The sequence below is a fragment of the Magnolia sinica genome, chromosome 3, assembly GCF_029962835.1.
Source record: "Magnolia sinica isolate HGM2019 chromosome 3, MsV1, whole genome shotgun sequence".
Classification (NCBI taxonomy): domain Eukaryota; kingdom Viridiplantae; phylum Streptophyta; class Magnoliopsida; order Magnoliales; family Magnoliaceae; genus Magnolia; species Magnolia sinica.
In genome coordinates, this window is record NC_080575.1 from 66722673 (window position 1) to 66745484 (window position 22812).

The following is a 22812-nucleotide window of genomic DNA, read 5'->3' on the forward strand; positions in this document are numbered from 1 at the left end:
ATTTAAAGACAAAATTCCCTAGATGAAGAGAAAGAGACAATTAATTGTCCTTTTAAAATCTAAAGTTTACAAATCTTTTCTGCAACTAATTACATGGGTAAAATTGTCCCTGCTTTTGTTATATGTAGTTGAGACTCGGTCATTAATTTTTTAAGATCAAAGTGAATCTTGAGAGGCCCCGGCTAGTAGAAGCCTACCCTTTGATGGATGGCCAAGTTAACAACGAGACATTATTGTGATAAATGATCTAGGAGATCCATTTTACTGGCAATCAATAGGGGGATGGGAGCATCTTATGATTGCGACAAGTATAGGTAAATAAAAGATGGATGGTCCACAATCGAAAGTTCTTGGTACAATTGAGAGCCTAAATTTCATTGGCTTTTGATCATTCGGAGAGGGTCATTAAATCAAAGTAAACCAAGAGAGGGTGGTCCAGGTCGATAATCAAGCAGATTTTAGTCACAAATGATTTGGAATGTCCATTTTTTTTTCCCACTGATCATATGACTAGTATCTTCAGGTCAAAGTGATTCGTGAGAGATGGGGCCCATAATATGAACAATCCAGATCTATACTTAGACTTTAAAAAAAAAAAAAAAAAAAAAAAAACCATAAATGATTTTTTGACCACCCAATTTTTTCTAGGATCATCAGATAAAAGTGATCCTTGAGAGGCACGAAAAATGAGATGTGGGACCCAGATGATGGGCAGTCTAGATCCATTATTGGGCTCCTTTTTTTTTCTTTTTTTTTTTTTTTTTTGCACTTAATTGTATACTTTGTTGACCATTAATTGAATATTTAGAATCATGTGATCAAAATGGTTGATGATAGTCATGTGCAATAAGCAATAGATAAGTGTCCCATGAGATGACTGGTCTAAGTTGATGATCATTTTTATCACAGTCAATTGATTTGAAGCTACGCTATAATGTAGTCATGTATTTCTATAGCATCTGCAACCAAACAGTTCATGACGTCCTTGTAAGTGAGGTTTTCAATTGGTGAGGTGCACCCGAAGCACGGCTCAGATGTTCCACATTCCATATGGCAAAAGAAGAAGAAGAAGAAGAAGAGAAATTAAAAAGCTTATCAAAATGAGCTTACCATTATCTTGCAGACCCGCTATCAGTTTTTTGTAACAATTAATGCCATCAGGACTTATACCACCTTCCTTCGTTCCTTCTGCACAAATACCAATTTATCCAATCATCAATATCAGTTTCCAATGATAAAAGGGGTGGGGCAATTTGATAATACTCGAGTAGAGCATGATGTTTGATACTTGGGCACTTAGAAAATGCATAAGTAGCACACGTTACCTTAAAACTAAACCTCATGAATTGTGGAACCCACTGTAATGAAGTCACGATCCTAAATTGAGATATTCCATAGTTTGGCCAGTTTAATCTATATTAATTTTGTGCCACATGTACAGTTTTTCATGCCTGTTTATCATCCATCCTCCGCCAGCTTTGTTTTTTCAAAAGAAGGATATTTAGCGGATGGATGATAAATGGTGTGCAGTGTAAATTCTATTTGGCATTATTAACCACCATCCATTGCCAGAGGTGTCCTGGCTCCATACACAGCCTAAAGAGCAATATAAGTAAAAATGAACATATTCCACTCATTGGCAGGTGGGGGCACAGGTGTAGATTGGGCGAGTCCTTTAAGTCGTCCAACCTCTTCGGATAAGCCACGGTCCTGGTTTTTTCAAACACTTATCTTCACCTGCAGGGCCACCTCTATATATATATATATATATATATATATATATATATATATATATATATATATATATATATATATATATATATATATAGTGTGTGTGTGTGTGTGGAAATGGTTCTATGTGATCCAACTCATGGGAACTTCCCATAAGGTCAAGTTGTGTGGGCCCCACCATGATGTGTGTCAAACCATATTATAGTGGGCCCAAGAAATGATTATGAATGTTTTGATGGGACGGTAAGTACCCCTCTCAAATTTTGTATGTGGTGTGGCCCACACAAGTCATGGATTGACTTGATTTTTAAGCCCGAGGCCCACATGTAATGGTGCATCTGACTGATGGGGTAGATGTTCAACATGCATCATGGTGGGCGCACACAGCTGGAACTCACAGGAAGTTCCCATGAGGTCCGACCGCATGGAACCATTTCCTATATATATATATCGCATCAGTTGTCGCGCATTTTGGTGAGAACTTTTGAGAACTCATTTTGAGTAATAGGCGCCTCAAATCTGAACTGTTCACGTGGCAGCACCCTATGAAACCCTCAAGACCTAACTTTTACCTGGATCTAAAACTCTGATGGGCCATGGCAAAAGGAAATTATTTATTCCCTTGATTTTCCTCTCTTTCCTCATGGCTCACCAAAGCTTTGGATCTGGGTAAAAATTGGGCCCTCGGGGTTTTATGGGGGTGTTAAATGAGAGGAACGGTTCAGATTTTGATCTAATATCACTAGAAATGAGTTTCCAAAAAGTTCTCACGATAACCAGTGAGAACTGGCGCACAGCTGACCATTCCGCTGACCATTCCTCTCTCTCTCTCTCTCTCTCTCTCTCTCTCTCTCTCTCTCTCTCTATATATATATATATATATATATATATCAGATGTATGGCCAAGAAAATATTACCAAAAAAAAATAATCTGGTGACAAGAGTATTCCTTTCAATGTGACAGCAAGGTGCTCCACTATCTCTATATCCTTGACAAGAGTATTCCTTTCAATGTGACAGCAAGGTGCTCCACTATCTCTATATCCTTGAGGAACGGATGGTGGATGATGGACTATAGACAGAACAACAGTGCAGGTACGACTTACTTGGTAATATTCTGGACCATGAGATGCAAAATCTGTAAGAGTCGAAACCCATTTTCTTCATTATTTTTATGTCTTCCTGCATTTCACATATATAAAACAAAACAAGAAACGTGATTGTCATGCCATGGTGAGCTATGGGTTCAAATCTTTTGTGAAGAAGATACGTGTACTAGTTGGAAAGGTGGAAAGGTGGAAAACCCGAACAAAAGAAATTGATTTCTATGATAATGTATTCTTTTCCTTTATTTGAGTAAAAATGAAAAAAAAATAAAGAAAAAAAGAGTGGCCATGGAAATCGATTTACAATTTCAATGGTTTGCTACAAAGACGTGGATGTCAGTTTGTTGTAAAAGAACTTACTAAATGACAATTTCCATGTTACTAGAGAGCTCTCAACTTGTGAACATTGACCTTTTAATATTTCAATAGAAAACAAGTCTCCAAACTAAATAACAGAATCAATTTCGTCTTTTGCAATTTTCCATTTTATTAGGGTTTCATACGCTTTTTCATTTCTAAATTTGTTTTTGTCTTTTCAGCTTTCGGGTGTAAACTAGTACAAGTTTGCATATTTTTTTCCCTCATTTCCTGAGAATTTAATAGGTTTTTTCATTCCCACGTTTTGAAATCTCTATCTTTTCAGCTTTCGGTTGTAAACTCCTCTCTCTCTCTCTCTCTCTCTCTCTCTCTCTCTCTCTCTCTCTCTCTCTCTCTCTATATATATATATATAGAGAGAGAGAGATATATATATAGAGAGAGAGAGAGAGTCATGCTCACCTGCACACCTTTGGTGAGCATTTTACGTGGACCGTTCAGATTTTATGCTCACATTATGTATCAAAAAGTGTTCATGAGTTAGAACTGCTTCACTACACATATTTGATAGTTAACCACTCCTTTGACAGATTTCTGTAATAAAAAAATAAAAAAATAAAAAAAATCTAACAGTTGCAGTTGGAAATGGTTTGCATCCATATGTTATGAAAATGAAAGCTATTGGAAGCAAACCATATAGAGATCATATGAATCATTCGAGGTTCTCCAGTCAGCCCCTTCAGGGATTTTGCCTGCACAATAGTCGCATCAAAAAAAAAAACAAAAAAAAAAAAAAAAAAAAAAACAAACAAACAAACAAACAAACAAAAAAAAAAAAAAAAAAAAAAAAAAAAAAAAAACTAAAAAAATTAGATTACATGGAATCACAATGAGTGTAACCTATAAACCAATTTTCAATCTATATTCTATCATAAACGTCAGTTCCAATATGGCACAGCTCTTGATGCAAAATGGACAGCATCTTGCAACTAGAGCTTGAATAAACGCAATTGTTTTTTTTTTTTAACAAAAAGAGGATTCATTCATATATTCAATGGGAACATATACAGCTCATTCAGGCCTAAGCCAGGTAGACAAAAAGATAACCCGACGAAGGCCTATCGTAAAACAGAAAACAAAAGAACTATCAACAAGGGACTATATCCAGAGCCAGGGGGTTACCTCAACCGAAGATTTTCCAAACCAACTTTATCAAGAAAAATGGAACCTCTCACCTGATGAGGCAGCTCTGAAGACCGATCAAACCAAGCACCAGATTGAGAAGCGCTCCCTAGTCGAGCCAAAAAATCCGCCAGCGAGTTCCCTTCCCTTAGAACATGCACAAACCTGATTCGGCCATTACGCTGCAACTGATAAATCCGATGCAACCACATCCTCCATTTCCATCCCGGCGTTGCCACTCCATTGAGCAATCGACTACCAGATTAGAGTTCGATTCTAAGATGATTTGGCTATAACCCCTTTGAATACCCAAAGCAAGACCGTCATGCACCGCTCTCAATTCTTGGGAGGGGTTGGGATATTGCGTATGCCTTGCTAACAAATGCAAAAAGAAAATTGCCCATCTCCCCTCTGCATATTCCACCCCCTCCCGATCTGCCCGGATTACCTCTGGCTGACCCATCAACATTAATTTTGACCCAACCAGGCGATGGCCTCTCCCATCTAATCAGACCTGCTTGACCGCGTGTTCTAGAGGCAATAGACGAGACAACACCTCTCCTTGTAGGATCCGTCCACACTAACCCAGGCATGCATCCTTGGTTGGTAAAGCTGTTAAGAAGTGCCTCCCACCATCTGATTTTCTCAAGAACTTGATCACAAGATACCGGCACACAATCAAAAACTGCCGCATTACGAGCTTTCCATATCTCCCATATAACAATGCACGGAATAATCATTTGGTTCACCGATTTGTCCTGCATAGAAGAGACCGCAACCCACCACTGAGAAAGTCGTGCTTCAACCGAAGAAGCTGCCATAACACTAATTCCAAACCATCCACCTACAGCTCGCCATACAACCTGAGCTACACCGCTGTTGACGAATAGATGAAGTAGAGTCTCAATGTCATGGGGGTGGGATCCATGAAAGGAACAATTGCATCTAGATGCCATGGCGACTTCTTTAGCCTGAGTGTTGGTGTCCACCGGGAGAGCTCGAAGAAATATTTTCCAGGTAAGAAGGGAGATGTTGGGTGGCAGTTTAGCATGCCAAACCCATTTTGACCAGCTCCGACCCAGACTAGGAGCCTGCTCAATGACCACGTTGATTTAACTGAAAAATCCCTTGAAGTCGTGAATGGCCAAATTGGCACGTCAGCACCCTCTGAGATGCAATACCCTGCCTGAAAGATGTGATCAATGACTCTCTGAGGGAGGAGAAGGAAAACCGTTGAGGGGGGGAGAGGACCACAAGGACCGAGCACCTGACGCACCTGCGCATCTAGCAATCCAACTGGCACCTCTACTTCAGCCAGCTGCTCAAGAGGGCCCAGACCGATCCAATTCGTCTTCCAAAAATTGCAGTTGCCGGCACCTATTTTCCATTGAACCCGGGATTCCACCATAGGAAAGAGCTCCCTGATTCTCTTCCACAGGGGAGATGGTAACCGCCTTGATCGAGCCAAAGCACCTAGGGACAAGTCGTGGAGATACTTAACTGTCATGAAAGATTTCCAAACATTGTCCTTCTGCCCAAATTTAATTGACTAGGCCATTTTAATACAAAAAGCTTTCATAATGTCCACAAGTTTTCTAAAGCCAATGCCCCCCTCATCCTTTGGTGTGGCCTGCAAATTCCAATTCTTCCAATGAAATTTTCGTTTCCCTTCTGACCAGCCCTAGAAAAAATTCGCCATGTGTCTCTCAATTAATTTTAGCACCTGAGAAGGAATGTGGACAGCTGCTATCGAGTGAATCGGAATACCAGATAAGACGCTCTTCACTAGAACCGCTCTCCTAGCCTGGGATAAAATTCGAGCCTTCCACCCATTAATGCGCCCCACAGCCTTATCAACCATCGGCTTAAACGCTGTAGCTTTGAGCCTTCCGTCCGCCATAGGAACTCCCAAATAAGTGAAAGAAGCTGACGATTTTCCAAAACCGAGGATAGTCTCGATCATTCTAACTCTAGCACTTGGCACTTTTGATGAACAATAAAATGAACATTTCCTCAGATTAATGCTTTGGCCCGAGGATGCTTGGAAGGAATCGAGGAATTTCTTAATCACTAGTAGCGAGGATTTGCTCCCATTAGTGAAAATTAAGGTATCGTCAACATATAACAGATGTGAGATCGTTGGGCATCCTCTACTCAATGCAAATGGCCGGCTATCCCAAAGATATAACAGGCTTTTGAGACCTCTACTCAAAACCTCAGCTGAAAGAATAAACAAGCTTGGAGAGATCGGATCGCCCTGCCTTAGACCCCTTGAAGATTTAAAAAAGCCCACCATCTCTCCATTTAATAGAACAAAAAACCAACTATTCGCCCAACATTTTTCTACCATCTCAATCTAAGACCTGCTGAATCCAAACTGCTTCAAAACCTACTTCAAAAAATCCCAATTTACCTTGTCATATGCCTTGTTTATGTCTAGCTTCAAGACAATGTTTCCCCCACGAACAGGCCTGTTCAATTCCCTGAACAGCTCTTGAGATATGGCAATATTTTTGGCTATCGATTGGCCTTGAACAAAAGCCCCCTGTTCTGGCGATATCACCAATGGAAGAATTTGACTAAGCCTAGAAGCAACAATCTTGGAGAAAATTTTATAAAGACAGTTGCACAAACTGATAGGACGATAATCGGAGAACCGCTTAGGAGAGGGTGATTTCGGGATTAAGCAAATAATAGAAGCCGATACTGACCTGGGGATTTTCCCTCCTTGAAAGATATGGGAGATTGCCTTATGAATATCCTGACCCACCACCTTCCAGCTTGACACATAAAAACTGGCTGAGAAACCATCAGGTCCAGCTGCACTATCTTTTGGGATGGAATGAAGAGCCGTGCGAACTTCCAACAACGTAGGGATCTCCATCAACATGTCGTTGTGGGCCTGCGTGACCGACTACGGAATACACCGAAGCAGGTCCTGATCTATCTGACAAGAATCAGCACAAAAAATCTGCTGGAAATGGGCCACCACTGCTGCCTTTAAATCTGCCTAGCCTTCCGCGATTTGTCCAGATTCCAGTTCCACCCAACTAATATTTGCTCTTCTTTGTTTTTCTATAGCCGTTACATGAAAAAACCTCGTATTTCTGTCCCCCTCTGTTAGCCAGTCCACTCTCGATTTCTGCTTCCAGAAGATTTCCTGCATAAGCTCTAAGGAGGCTAACCTGGCCACATTTGAATTAATTTGAAGCTGCAAGCTGACTGACTGGTCTATCGAACCTGAGGAGGCTTGGATTTGATTCTCCAACTCGACTATATTTCCAAACACCTCTTTGTTCCAAATTTTCAGATCCTGTTTCACTTGTTTGAGTTTGGAGAGCACATTATAGACTGGATGAGAAGACTCCACCTTGTTCCACGCTGACCTGACCACATTCAGAAAATCCTCATGTTGGGTCCACATTCGTTGAAAACAGAACGGTTTTGGCCCCCCAAACAACAACCGAGGAAAAGTGAGAAGAAGCGGAGCATGGTCAGATTGAATACGAGGCAAATGGGAAACTTGGAATTGAGGGAATAACATGGACCAGCTTACGTTGATGAGAACCCGGTCTAACCTCGCCCAAACGCGAGCATTTCCAGACTGATTATTACTCCAGGTGAACCTATTACCAGAAAATCCTGCGTCTAACAAACCCGCGGAATTGATAGCATCAGCGAATTTAACAGAAGAAGCACTATCCGCAGCCCTTCGACTTCTTCTTTCCGAGTTGACCAGTATTGCATTAAAGTCTCAACAGATTGCCCAAGGGCCCTGCACCGAGGACGAGGGAAGAGCCAGGTCTAACCAGAGAGCTCTCCTCAAAACCCGAGCACACCTGGCATAGACAAAAGTTACATATAATTGGGAATCACAATTCTGCACGGATGTCACTATCGACAAACATTGATCAGATTTACATACTATCGAACAAGAAAGACGAGACTTATAAAACAGCCAAATCTTGCCACCCTCATCACAGTTGGAGAATGATGAGTGAAAGCCCATTCCAAAACATCACTTATGCAACATAATTAATGAATGATGTATGTTGACCGTATTAGCACATAAACATGGGATAGATTAAGCCAAAACACGATATGATTCAGGGATAAGTGAATAAAGCAAGCGGAAGACTTATAGTAAAATACGTGTACAAGTGTAAGTCCTGAATTACATATACAACCGATCATGTAAAAGTGTTATTTATCAAAATTATAAGTACAAGTTACATCATTTCGTTCCCAAAATAATCATCCCATAGATCCCGCGCAGATCGAGGCTCGCTAGAACCCGTCTCAAAACTGCATATAGAGAAGGCAGCCTCGTCGTCATCCGCTCCCGCTCTGCCTCGACGTCGCATCCACATCTGCAACATCGGGGCCTAAGACAGTCTGGTGGGTGTGCAACACCGCCTAAACGTGGGAGTGAGTGATCAACTCGGTGGAACAATAAGGCCGGTTAACATGTTATCAGTTCAATCAAACAATAATGATAAAGCAAGACAATTAAATAAATCCTAAGTACTCTTGTTAATGCAAGGATGAATGCAATATGATGCGTGCCCTCACGCGTACACCCTCAGCGTCTTCATCTTACGTTACGCATGACATCGCCTCAAAGTGCGCCACATCTACAAAGCACATGCAAATGCGGTGCATGGATATGATTACCAAGTTGTTATTAGTCCATTTCACACAGCAGATTGGGAAGCTAAGATACCTTCCTAATATCATCATCCAAACAGTGATCCATATTAGGGTCGTCAATCCTAGACATCTCATACGATCATATAGTTGAGGTCGTAGCAAAGGGCTTGTCACCAATCAATGCACGCCTTTCATGCCCTTACTACCACAGATCGGCTCGTCACCTCCTTGCGGTATCCAGGTATGCTCGAGGTCACTACAAAGGGCTCGTCACCAATCAATGTAGGCCGACAGGACGAATATAGTGTCCCATACCACCATAATCGGCTCACGAGTTTAGTTGCTCACTGGTCACTACGGGAGGCTCGTCACCCCCAGCGTAGGCGCTCGACCACGGTGTCCCATACCACCATGTCCGGCTCATGAGTCTTAGCGGATCGTACCATGGTTATTAGGATTTCACTGGTAAGTTCGGTACCCTAGATTCAAGCGAGCGTCCATACATGGTTAACATACACTGGACAATCGGGTTAGTTGACGAACTCGACTAGCACGAGCGCACGTTGAATTGAACGACATAGAGTGCGCAAACACTCCGCGTGGCCAAACCACTGCCGCCAACTCTAATACGACTCAGGTTCGTCTAATGCGTCTCACGTGGCGAAAGCAATCTCAACCACGACCAAAGGGTCAATTACCGATTTCCTGGACTAAGGCATAGTCCCAAACATCCTACACTACGACAGATATTCATATGGAATGTAAAACAGTAATGGAACAACCACTCAAATCATGGTGCATACACATCTGAAGAATATCAATTTAACATAAATGTAAGCATAGGAATGCTTGAATTTAAATAACTTGGAATGTAAATGCATAAGGAAATCATGCGCATCCATAGAAGTATTGAGAATCACTTCTCAACGCCCGCATTTAGTGTAATCAGTTACACGTAGATCATTCATGCATTTCTACAAACACTTAGCATTCATGGAACAACATACATGACGTATGTTGAAACACATGCACTTAGACATTTCCTTTTCCCAAGGAGTTGTCATACATGCATCTAGCATACATACATGACCAATAATCATGGCAAGCACAAGTGCGTATTTTATACGTATACGGTACTTTATAAATACACTTAGAATACACAAATCTCAATATAGCACATGCATATCAGAAAGCAATGCAAACATAACATTTGACATGTGAAATCTCATCCATAACAAGAATAAATCACTAACTGGGATTGAAAGCCTTGAAAACCATAACCTATACACTTAAAGTCCGCACCTTAAGCGAAGAAAGAACCACCGAACTGATTTAGACGAGTTGTCTTAGTCAACGGCGCAAGAATACCCTAAAATAAGGATAGAAATGAGATACAACAACACCACGCCTCATCTAAGCACGACCACAGGTTAGGGTTAGGTTAACTTACCCCAACAGAACTCAGAAGCGTCCGAGGAACGATTCAAAGTGAAGGTTCAAAGGTGAAGAAGAACAAGGAAGAATCAAGATGATTCACCAATCAATCTCTCTCACTAACTCTCTCTTTTCCACTCTCTTTCCAAGCTAGGGTTAGAGAAAATTCGTATGGAAATGAGAGCTAGGGTTTAAGGACTATATATAGGCCTTAAAATGATGGAAATAACCCGGGTCAAGGTATACTTAGGTTATAACCAAAGTACGCCTTTCTCGATCCAACGAAGCACTTCGGTGGGCCTATAACCACGAAAGGTCGGACTTAAGCTCACCGACCATGGATCTAGGTCGCCGAGTTTTCGATCGACCGGCTCTTCGATCACCGTGGCGGACCACACTCAATTCAACGGTCACGGAAACTCGATCGTCCACAAGCACTAGGATATGCCCGGGCCAACCTCCTGATTCGAGGGTGAAATTGGGTCGAAATCCAACGGTGAGAATGCTTAAAATCGTCGCGCAAGCACGACTCAATTTCATAAAAGCTTATTAAATTCCAACTGTTCTCACACTCTTCACTCCGAACTCAACCAAATCGACCCGAACATCGGATCGACTTGATTTTCGAGGTGAAGACCAAGCCCAACTCGGTGACCGCATGACTAAGATCATCGCCATCGGACTTTCGGCGCGCGTCAGTCCGATCCGATCTTCCAAAAATCCCCGAACAACTCGGATTTAGCGATGGATCCCGATTTGAGTAACGTGCGCTCACTAATCTGCACGTTTAGAGCCATGCGAGATACAATTTAAAGTGATTGATGCGAATTTCACAAGCAATCAAGTAGACGCTAATTACCCCAAAACAACTACTTAAGGAAAGATTAGCACCAAAATTCCAAGATCGTTACAATCTACCCCCTTAAAGAAAATTTCGTCCTCGAAATTCATACCTTCGTATAATCCTCAAGGATCGGAGGGTAGGTCTTCCCGACCTCAGCTGATTCCCAAGTAGCCTCTTCTACGCCATGATGCGACCATAACACCTTCGCGAGAGGGATAACCTTGCTACGCAGACTGCTCCTTTCTATCCAGAATACGTGTCGGTTGCTACATAAGTGGCATCCTCACTTAACTGCACCTGCTCCCAACGATAATATGCGAAGGATCGAGAACGTACTTCTTCAAATAGAGATATGAAATACGTTATGCACGCCCGCAAGAGGTGTGGGCAACGCAAGGCGGTAAGCTACCGCTCCCACTCGATCCAGAACTTGAAATGGACCAATAAATCTCGGCGTCAGCTTCCCTTCTTACCGAACCGCAAAACTCCCTTCATAGGAGAGACCTTCAGAAAAACATGATCTCCCACTACGAACTCAAGCGGTCGACGCCTCGTATCCGCATAACTCTTCTGCTTACTCTGCTATCTGAAGTCGACGTCGAATGATGTCAACCTTCTCTCAAGTCACGCACCAACTTCGGGCCAAGCAAACTACGCTCACCAATTTACGCCCAACAATGTGGTGCTCGCACGGCGACCATACAACGCCTCGTAGGGAGCCATGCCGATACTCTGGAAACTATTATTATACGCGAACTCGGTGAGACGCATATCCTAACTGTCTTTGAAATCCAAAACACAAGCTCGCAACATATCCTCCAGGACTTGATTCACGCGCTCCGTCGGCCCATCTGTTTGCGGATGAACTTTAGTTTCACACCCATTGCTTCCTGGATACGAGTCTAGAAGATAGATGTAAAACGCGTGTCTCTATCAGACACAATCTCCAGGGGAACTCCATGCCGACGCACTATCTCCTTGATATACAACCTAGCCAACTCGTCTGCAGAGTAAGTGACTCGATCGGTAAGAAATGCGCCGACTTCGTTAATCGATCGACGATCACCCAAATAGAGTCAAATCCCTTTCTCGTCCTCGCCAACCCATAAATAAAATCCATAGAGATGAAATCCCACTTCCATTCAGCTATGGGCATGGGCTGCAATAGCCCAGGAGGTCGGCGATGCTCTGCCTTGACCTGCTGGCACGTGAGACAACGAGAAACAAATTCAGCAATCTTGACCTTCATATTGTCCCACCAATAAGACCTCTTCATATCCTGATACATCTTCGTGCTACGTGATGCATCGCAAGCTTAGAACTATGGGCTAACTCGAGAACCTCACGCCTCAAGTCAGGGAGTTAGGAACACATAACCGCCACGAAAACGTAGGCCCCCATCGTAACTAACACTCCAGTCGGAGTTCCCATCTGTACCAACCCGCCGCCTCATCTTCACCAAGAGCTCATCATCTGCCTGAGCCGCAACGATCCTCTCGTCGAAAGGCCGTACACGAATGTGTGCGATAACCTCATACGGCTCAACCACCGTAAGCTTCGCTCAAAATCGCGCACGAACTCCAACATCTCCCACTCGGCTATCATCAGCTGAGCCGCAAACTCCAAAGCCTTCATGCGACTCATACCGCCAATTCCATGTCGTGCGTAGGGTAATTCTCTTCGTGTTTCCTTAATCGACGCCAAGCATAAGTAATCACCCGTCCTTCTCGCATAAGGACACAACCTGCACTAACGCGAGAGGCGTCGATATATAATATACTTAACCCCTCGCTCGGCAATACTAGCACAGGGCGGACGTCAACTTGTCCTTCACCTCCTGAAAAGTAACTCCGCCCGCTCACTCCAAGCAAACTTCAAATCCTTCCGTGTCAATTGCGACAACGGCCTGGCAATCTTCGAGAAGTCCTGAATAAAGCGTCGATAATATCCTGCAAGGCCAAGAAAACTCCTCACCTCAGAAACTGAACCAGGCTGCTTCCAGTCCAGCTACCTTGGCAAGGTCGACAGCTATTCCCTCCTTGGACACCACATGTCCCAGGAACTTGACTTCCTCTTTCCAGAAATCACACTTCTTGAACTGTGCGAAAAGCCGATGCTCCCTAAGAGTACCCAAAACCGCTCTTAAGTGCTCCTCGTGCTCGTCGCGCCGAATAAATCAAGATGTCATCAATAAATACAATGACGAATCGAAACAGAAACGGCCGAAACACCCTGTTCATCGATCCATGAACATGGCTGGTCGTTCGTACGACCGAACGACATCACAAGGAACTCATAATGACCGGAGCTAGCTGCACGCCCCCATCCTTGACGCGCAACTCTGATGATACCTCGATCGCAGATCAACCTTCGAAAAGTACCTGCCCCCTTCAACCGATCAAACAGATCATCAATCCGGGCAAGGGGTACTTATTCTTCACAGTATGGTTCAACTGCGATAATCAATACACAATCGCAAGGAACCATCCTTCTTCTTCACAAACAAAACAGTTGCTCCCCAAGGAGACACACAGGGCCGAATAAAACCCAATTCTAGCAAACCATCTATCTGCTTCCTCAACTCCTCCATTTCACTGGAGGCATACGATAGGTGGGTAAAGAAATGGGCGCCGCACTGCATAAGATCGATAGCAAAATCAATCTCACGCGAGGAGGTAATCCAGAATCGACTCAAACACATCTTCAAACTCCGAACTACCGGCGTACTAACCAACGCCGACTGGCCGAACTCTCCAACAGAGAAGAATAAAAATCAATACGAATAGGGTAATTGCTGAACCGGGAAAGTAACAATCTCGCCTTCAGGTCCAGATCATCACCGATCTCGCTTCACAATCAATCTCGCCGCATCCTCGTGAGCCAATCCATACCCATAATAACATCGTAGTGATAAAGCGGTGCGACTAGCAAATCAACACGGATCGATCCACTTCCCAGATCGACCAAACAATCCATACAACGCTTGCCCAAGGCAGAGGACATCCCCGTAGCGGTAGTAAGCGTCACTCCAGGTATAGGAACAGATCTCAAACCCAAACGCCTAACTGCCGCATAAGAAATAAGAGAAGTAGTGGACCCTGTATCCACTAGCACAGAAACGGGAATACCTTCTATATGCACTGTCACCTCAAAGGACCTCGGCACCAAGTCAGACATAGGCGCTTCAGCTGAAAGTGCATGAACACGAGCTTGCTGCTGACGATTCGGGAACCATGGGCCGGAGGTGGCCGAAACCAGGAACTGCAGGTCTGAAGGATGAGCTGGCGCTGATCGAAGAGGAGGAGGAGAAATAACCGGAGGCATCGGACGGCTAACCCTCTGCGGTGGAGTAAAACCACCTGCTCGCATACGGGAAAAACAAAAACGGTCCAAGTGCCCAACCTTCCCACAATAAGAACATCTCAGATCAGCTCTCATCTGCTGAGCGGGGCGAACGCCTAGGAGGAGAATCAACACGCGGCCTCTTGCCAAGGAAAGGTGCACCCGAAATCCGGCTCGGCCTAGGAGGCATCGGTGCTCGCATGCGGGACGCTCTATCGTCCTGCTTCGCTCGCAAGGACATGCTCACTAGCTCCGCATATGAAGAAATGCTGCCAACCAAATCTTCGACGAATATCAGGTCTCAAGCCCTCGAAAAATGCCGCATCCTCATCGGCCGATCACCCAGATCAAAGGAACATACCGCCCCAACTCAGGAAACCGGTTCTCATACTCCGTAACCGACAACCCTCCTCGGCGGAGGCGAAGGAACTCACTCTCCTTCTCATGTCGACGTCACCGAAAAATACTTCTCGTGGAAGCGCGCCTCAAACGCCGCCACGACCACAAAGTCCTCCTTCGACAGGCGAGCACACCGTCCCCACCACAAACGGCCTCCTTCTCAAACATGAAGGTGGCAAGCTCAACTTGCTCGACCTCAGGTGTAGCGGCTTTAGGATCTTAGAGATGCGGTCAATCCAATACTCGGCCTCCTGGGGTATGAGAACCCGCAAAGTAGGAGGTCGCAAGCGCTGGAATCGCCCAAAAAGGCCACTCGCTGGCACTGGCGCTCCCCGATGGAGGCATAGGTGAAACAGTTGGAGTCTCCATCGACTGAGCAAAGATGCCACCATGGAGGAGAGGAACTCCTGCTGCTGCTGCTGCTGGATCTGCTGCTGCTCCATCAACAACATCATCTGCTCAAACCTATCAACAGTGAAGCGGAAGAAGGTGCATGGCTCGGCTCAGGAACCGAGGGTGTGATCGGAGGAGCCATAGGTGTCGACCCAACACCGACGAGATGGACCCGCCTGCGGATCTCGAATGGCTATCGCTCAAGGGAGGAACCCCTGCAAGCGACTCAATCAGAGATAGACGGGCCGAAGTCTTCGAACCCTTAGGAGGCATCCCTACATTAAATCAAAGGATGCAACCTGTCAGATTCTAAGTCACATAATCCATCCACACAACAACAACATAGCACAACACCAAAAACAAACCACATGCATTCCATTAACCAAAATCGTCGCAATACAAGTAGTGCAGCAATACATGAATCACGACTAGGAAAGCATGAAAACAACAACATCTAACACCTCAAACAACCACAACTACTACAACCACTAACTACCACACTACAACAACTCCAACTACAAGCCAACAACGGCCACACACGAAAGAAACACTAAACAAAGCAAAGACGGCCACGCGATGCTACTCGTCGGAATCGGAGACGGAGGCGGAGCACCCTTATCCTGCAAGCAACACAGAATAGACTTCAAAGTCCGGGACATCTTCTTGAACTTGTGCTTAACCAAGCCTCGAAGATCCACCATCACCTGGCGTAAAGCAGCTTGCCCTTCTTCAAGCCGTGTAAGACGGGCATCTCTGGCAACCTGCTCCGCGCCCTGCTCTGGCACCACAGGAGGAGAGCGATCACTCGAATCCTGTGCCTCAATCTCTTCCTCGTCTTGCTCTGCTTCTTCCTCAGACTCCGCACCACCTTCAGCATAACTCTCATCGTCACCACTCTCAGACCCGGCCTCACCCTCGGAGGCAAGCCGACCAGAACCAACCTCCATCAGCTTAAGGGTCCTCAAGTTGATATAGCGAACAGGGACCGGCTTCTCAGCTCCAAGCCTATAGCCAAACTCATGTGCGATCTTGCAAATGAGGCGGCCAAAGGGAAGAGACTCGGTCCGTCTACTCGAACGAGCGATGAGAATAATCTGACGCAGGACGTACGTCGGCACACAACTTCGCATCCTGCCCCACCTGATATAGGAAATCTACCATCAGGCGCGTACACTCGCTGCGGTTGCTCCACCTTGGATATACATTGAACGTAAAGATGTGGTGAAGCAAACGGAAGTCGTCCGTCATGTGAGAAGCCAAAGACTCCTATTCGGCTGCCATTCGACCAGACGACCACACAAGGATCGGGTGCGGACGATCCCTCTCGCGCACACTGTCAACATTCTTCTCGCTGGCATGCACTTCCCCAAGTGGCACCTTCAAGAGTCGGGATATCAAAGCAACATTGACAATTCCAACTCGACCGCTACCACAGGGAATCTTGAACTGCAGAGGATCCAGAGAAGGCTCCAGAATGTTGGCATAGAAGGCCCGAACAGTGCTAGCATTCGCGCGATACTCGCCTTCGAACAAGGGACCCCAACCAGCCCCTTCTAGGCGCTCCAACAAGAAGAACTCTCCAAAGAGCCGCGGATCAACATGAGCCTCAAAAAGGACTCTACGCCCCTCATAGACTCCATGCGACAATTCCGCCAACAAGGTCCTACTGACAGGAGCTCGAGGATCGAGGTCCCGCTTCGTCTGGAACTCGCGCGTGGCGGACGTGCTAGCGGCGGCACCTCTCGGCCTCCGTGCACGGGTTGGGCGGCTCGGCCCGGCTTCATCCACGGGCGCTCTCTTCTTCCCCATCAAGGAAAGAAGGGAAGAAATGGAAAAGATGGCCGTCACAATCTCAAAGAGGGCCATGAGAACTGAGAGAAAGAGAGAAATAGGAAGATGGTGAAGCTTCCACACAACTATGAGCCAAAAAGGGAATGAAAGGGCTCAAATGAGAGGGAAAGATGGAGAAATCAGCAATGGAATAGAAGATTTGAGAATGGGGTGATGGGTTTGCACGAAAATGGAAGGAAGATGAAGATTTGGGAGAGATTTGAGAGAATTTGGAGAGGTTTTGGAAGAAAAGGAAAGCTTGGAGGTGGGTGTTGTGAAGGAAATAGATGAAAGGAAGGGTTTTAAAATGAAAACCGTGGAGGGGTGGGCCACACAAGCCTCATGGACGATCGGCCCGCGTCGGCCCGGCCCGCCTGGCCCGGCGACCGGCGATCCCTCGCCGAACCGGCGATGGCATCGCCGGTCTCTGGACATATCGGCGATGCCTCGCCGATTTGGCGAGGTCCTCCTGGTCCTCCTTGGTCCAAATGATGTGGTTCCCCCCCTGGGTCCCACAGAAAATGCCCCGATTGGCCCCTTGTGTAGTTTGAAGCCTATCGGGTCATTCTGACAGAAATCTGATGCAAACAGCGATTTCTGGAAGGTTTAAAGATGAATAATGGGAAGATAGACCATCTACACTCATTAATAGAGGGTCTAGAACAGGTTTCAGGTCGCTGTGTGTGATCAGGTAAGGGTACAGACTCGATCTCGGCAAAGGTTTTCAGGAAACTTTCGCCGATAGAAACTACGGAGCACAAACACAAAGCGATGATAGACCCGCACCCAATTACACTATAGTGGCGACAACGTGCGGTGTGTGACCATAACCCAGGTCCGGTTTAATCCAGATCATGCTTTGATACCAACTTGTAACGCCCTGAAATTCGGGGGTCGAGCATAACTCAGCTCCCGAGTTCCAAAACATCACTTATGCAACATAATTAATGAATGATGTATGTTGACTGTATTAGCACATAAACATGGGATAGATTAAGCCAAAACACAGATATGATTCAGGGATAAGTGAATAAAGCAAGCGGAAGACTTATAGTAAAATACGTGTACAAGTGTAAGTCCCTGAATTACATATACAACCAGATCATGTAAAAGTGTTATTTATCAAAATTATAAGTACAAGTTACATCATTTCAGTTCCCAAAATAATCATCCCATAGATCCCGCGCAGAGCGAGGCTCGCTAGAACCCGTCTCGAAAACCGCATATAGGAGAAGGCAGCCTCGTCGTCATCCAGCTCCCGCTCTGCCTCGACGTCGCATCCACATCTCGCAACATCGGGGCCTAAGACAGAGTCCGGTGGGTGTTTAACACCGCCCCATAAATGTGGGAGTGAGTGATCAACTCGGTGGAACAATAAGGCATCGGTTAACATGTTATCGATTCAATCAAACAGTAATGTAAAGCAAGACAATTAAATAAATCCTAAGTACTCTTATTAATGCGAGTATGAATGCAATATGATGCGTGCCCTCACGCGTACACCCTCAGCGTCTTCATCTTACGTTACGCATGACATCGCCTCAAAGTGCGCCACATCTACAAAGCACATGCAAATGCGGTGCATGGATATGATTACCAAGTTGTTATTAGTCCATTTCACACAGCAGGATTGGGAAGCTAAGATACCTTCCTCATATCACCATCCAAACTGTAATCCATACTAGGGTCGTCAATCCTAGACATTTCATACGATCATATATTTGAGGTCGTAGCAAAGGGCTTGTCACCAATCAATGCACGCCTTTCATGCCCTTACTACCACAGTTCGGCTCCTCACCTCCTTGCGATATCCGGGTATGCTCGAGGTCACTACAAAGGGCTCGTCACCAATCAATGTAGGCCGACAGCACGAATATAGTGTCCCATACCACCATAATCGGCTCACGAGTCTGATGTGCTCATTGGTCACTACGGGGAGGCTCGTCACCCCAGCGTGGGCCGACGGCTCGACCACGGTGTCCCATACCACCATGTCCGGCTCATGAGTCTTAGCGGATCGGTACCATGGTTATTAGGATTTCACTGGTAAGTTCGGTACCCTAGATTCAAGCATAGCGTCCATACATGGTTAACATACATCGGACAATCGGGTTAGTTGACGAACTCGACTAGCACGAGCGCACGTTGAATTGAACGACATAGAGTGCGCAAACACTCCGCGTGGCCAAACCACTCGCCGCCAACTCTAATACGACTCGGGTTCGTCTAATGCGTCTCACGTGGCGAAAGCAATCTCAACCACGACCAAAGGGTCAATTACCGATTTCTGGACTAAGGCATAGTCCCAAACATCCTACACTACGACAGATATTCATATGGAATGTAAAACAATAATGGAACAACCACTCAAATCATGGTGCATACACATCTGAAGAATATCAATTTAACATAAATGTAAGCATAGGAATGCTTGAATTTAAATAACTTGGAATGTAAATGCATAAGGAAATCATGCGCATCCATAGAAGTATTGAGAATCACTTCTCAACGCCCGCATTTAGTGTAATCAATTACACGTAGATCATTCATGCATTTCTACAAACACTTAGCATTCATGGAACAACATACATGACGTATGTTGAAACACATGCACTTAGACATTTCCTTTTCCCAAGGAGTTGTCATACATGCATCTAGCATACATACATGACCAATAATCATGGCAAGCACAAGTGCGTATTTTATACGTATACGGTACTTTATAAATACACTTAGAATACACAAATCTCAATATAGCACATGCATATCAGAAAGCAATGCAAACATAACATTTGACATGTGAAATCTCATCCATAACAAGAATAAATCACTAATCGGGATTGAAAGCCTTGAAAACCATAACCTATACACTTAAAGTCCGCACCTTAAGCGAAGAAAGAACCGCCGAACTGATTTAGACGAGTTGTCTTCGTCAACGGCGCAAGAATACCCTAAAATAAGGATAGAAATGAGATACAACAACACCAAGTCTAATCTAAGCTCTAACACAGATTAGGGTTAGTTTAACTTACCCCAAAAGAACTCAGAATCGTCAGAGGAACGATTCGAAGTAAAGGTTCAAAGGTGAAGAAGAACAAGGAAGAATCAAGATGATTCACCAATCAATCTCTCTCACTAACTCTCTCTTTTCCACTCTCTTTCCAAGCTAGGGTTAGAGAAAATTCGTATGGAAATGAGAGCTAGGGTTTAAGGACTATATATAGGCCTTAAAATGATGGAAATAACCCCAGGGTCAAGGTATACTTAGGTTATAACCAAAGTACGCCTTTCTCGATCCAACGAAGCACTTCGGGTGGGCCGCTCACCACGCAAGGTCGGACTTAGGCTCACTGACCAGGGATCGAGGTCAGTGTAACGCCCGGCTCTTCAGATCAGGCGTGGCGGACCACACTCAATTCAACGGTCACGGAAACTCGATCAGTCCACAAGCACTAGGATATGCCCGGCCAACCATCCCGATCGAGAGGGTGAAATTGGGTCGAGAATCCAACGGTCGAGATGCTTAAAATCGTCGCGCAAGAGACACTCCGATTTCATAAAAAGCTTATTAAATTCCAACCGTTCTCACACTCTTCACTCCGAACTCAACCAAATCGACCTAGAACATCCGATCGACTTGATTTTCGAGGTGAAGACCAAGCCCAACTCGGTGACGCAATAACCTAAGATCATCGCCATCGGACTTTCGACGCGCGGTCTAGGTCCGATCCGGAACTTCCAAATTCTCCAGAACAACCGGATTTAGCGATGGATCCCACATTTCCGAGTAACGTAGCGCTCACTAATCGACACCTTTAGAGCCATGCAGATACAATTTAAAGTGATTGATGCGAATTTCACAAGCAATCAAGTAGAGCGCTAATTACCCCAAAAACAACTACTTAAGGAAAGATTAGCACCAAAAATTCCAAGGTCGTTACATTTGCACATCACAGTTGGAGAATGATGAGTGAAAGCCCAATGCTAGGCCAGTACGCATTCACTTCTCATCACCAATCATTGGTTCCAATAGCGCCACTTTCCAGGGGTCATGGATTTTGAGAATCCTTTTAGCAGTCCGCAACGTCCGTTTATTGCCTATACCACGCACATTCCACACAATGATCTTATCCATCAGTCACACAACCTGTATTAACGGCCCTTCTCTTCAACCGGCGAAGCCTTGATTCCCAGTTCCCTTTAGCATATAAAATTCTGTGCCGTCTTATCTTCTTCGGGGATTTATTGACTTCGAACTGTGCCTATCCTTCTTGCATCCCCCGTTCAGCGAAGTACCGATTCCGGATATCCCACTCCTAGACTTCCCCCAGGTCAGTATCCTGTCCTTGTTCTGGTTCCTCATACAGATTGGCCACCGGGCTTCTGTAATCACCTTCCAGATTTCTGTTTGAGCAGCTGATTGATTTGTTAACTGACGAAAAATATGGAGATAGATCTACCTCCAGTTCCGTTCTGTCTTTCACCTTTTTCCTCCTTTCATATACTACATTCTGGGTTGAATTTGAACACCATCTGGGCTCAGATCTGCATTCTACTACTGCTCAACCTGTACACTGTTAGCCACATTCACTGTTTCCTCATTCCTGTTTCTCGTCAAACCATATCTGAGCTCTGGTGGGTGGTTCTCCTTTCCACCAGCAGACCTTGTTGAAAGAATCTGCTCTTGGCTTTGCAGGTGATTGCCAACTATCCCAGATTCCACAACCTTCCCAGCATTCACATTCACTCCCAGGCTCAGTTCTGCTATGTACTAACGCTCCAGCCTCTCTACTGATTGCACCACTGACAGTCACCGCAACCCTGTTGCTCGGCAGGCCATGACTGAGGTCTGGTGGGTGGGTCTCCTTACCACCAGCAGACCTCCCCTCGTGAAGCTGTTCCTGGTATTGAAGTGGAGTTCCTATATTCATTGGTAAGATGGCAACAGATGTTGGTCCCACCTCCCTAACCTGAGGTCTCAATGTGGCTAGAGTGAAAGGGTTGAACATATCCAGGTGACTAACCGCAGGATTACTGTTCTTTTGGGGTTGAGTATATGGCTGCAGTCCACACAACATATCAGCCTCACCAAGATGTACTAGTAACTTGCTTTTTCTATGCTCTGCTTGATTTTTTTCCATCTCATCTTGAATAAACGCAATTGTATCAGTACCAGGCTTTTCACAGAAAGTGTCCCATATAGTTGGGCTTCTACCGCCTTCGTCTGTCGCACCTTCCACCTAAGGAAGTAGAAAATGCATAAGTAAATTTCAGAAATCTCATATCCGTATACCTGTATGAGTTTTCCAATGTCCACAATGTGATGAACTATGTTAAGGTTCCCCAGAATGCATTTATCCATCTGGATTGTCCAAAAGTTATGCGATTAATCTATGGTTAAGATAATGTGCAGGTATCCAATCAATTAGATTCTCCACCATTTAAGGAATGCTAGCATTATGATTTGCACCACCAACGATTATAATGTGGCCCATCTCTAGCCCCTTATCTGTGAATATGATGATTGATCTAGATTGCTTGATCCATGGCATTACTCTTGGGTGGGCCACATAAGAAAAACAACA

General features: G+C 44.9%; 1 long non-coding RNA gene across 1 annotated transcript; it reads right to left on the reverse strand.

Moving 5' to 3' along the window:
- Positions 1-1107: 1107 nt before the first annotated feature.
- Positions 1108-22812, reverse strand: LOC131238529 (uncharacterized). The gene is made up of 4 exons (XR_009167894.1): positions 22401-22812; positions 3847-3905; positions 2838-2913; positions 1108-1188 (listed from the first exon to the last, which is right to left on the reverse strand). It is a non-coding gene; the product is annotated as an uncharacterized LOC131238529 (long non-coding RNA).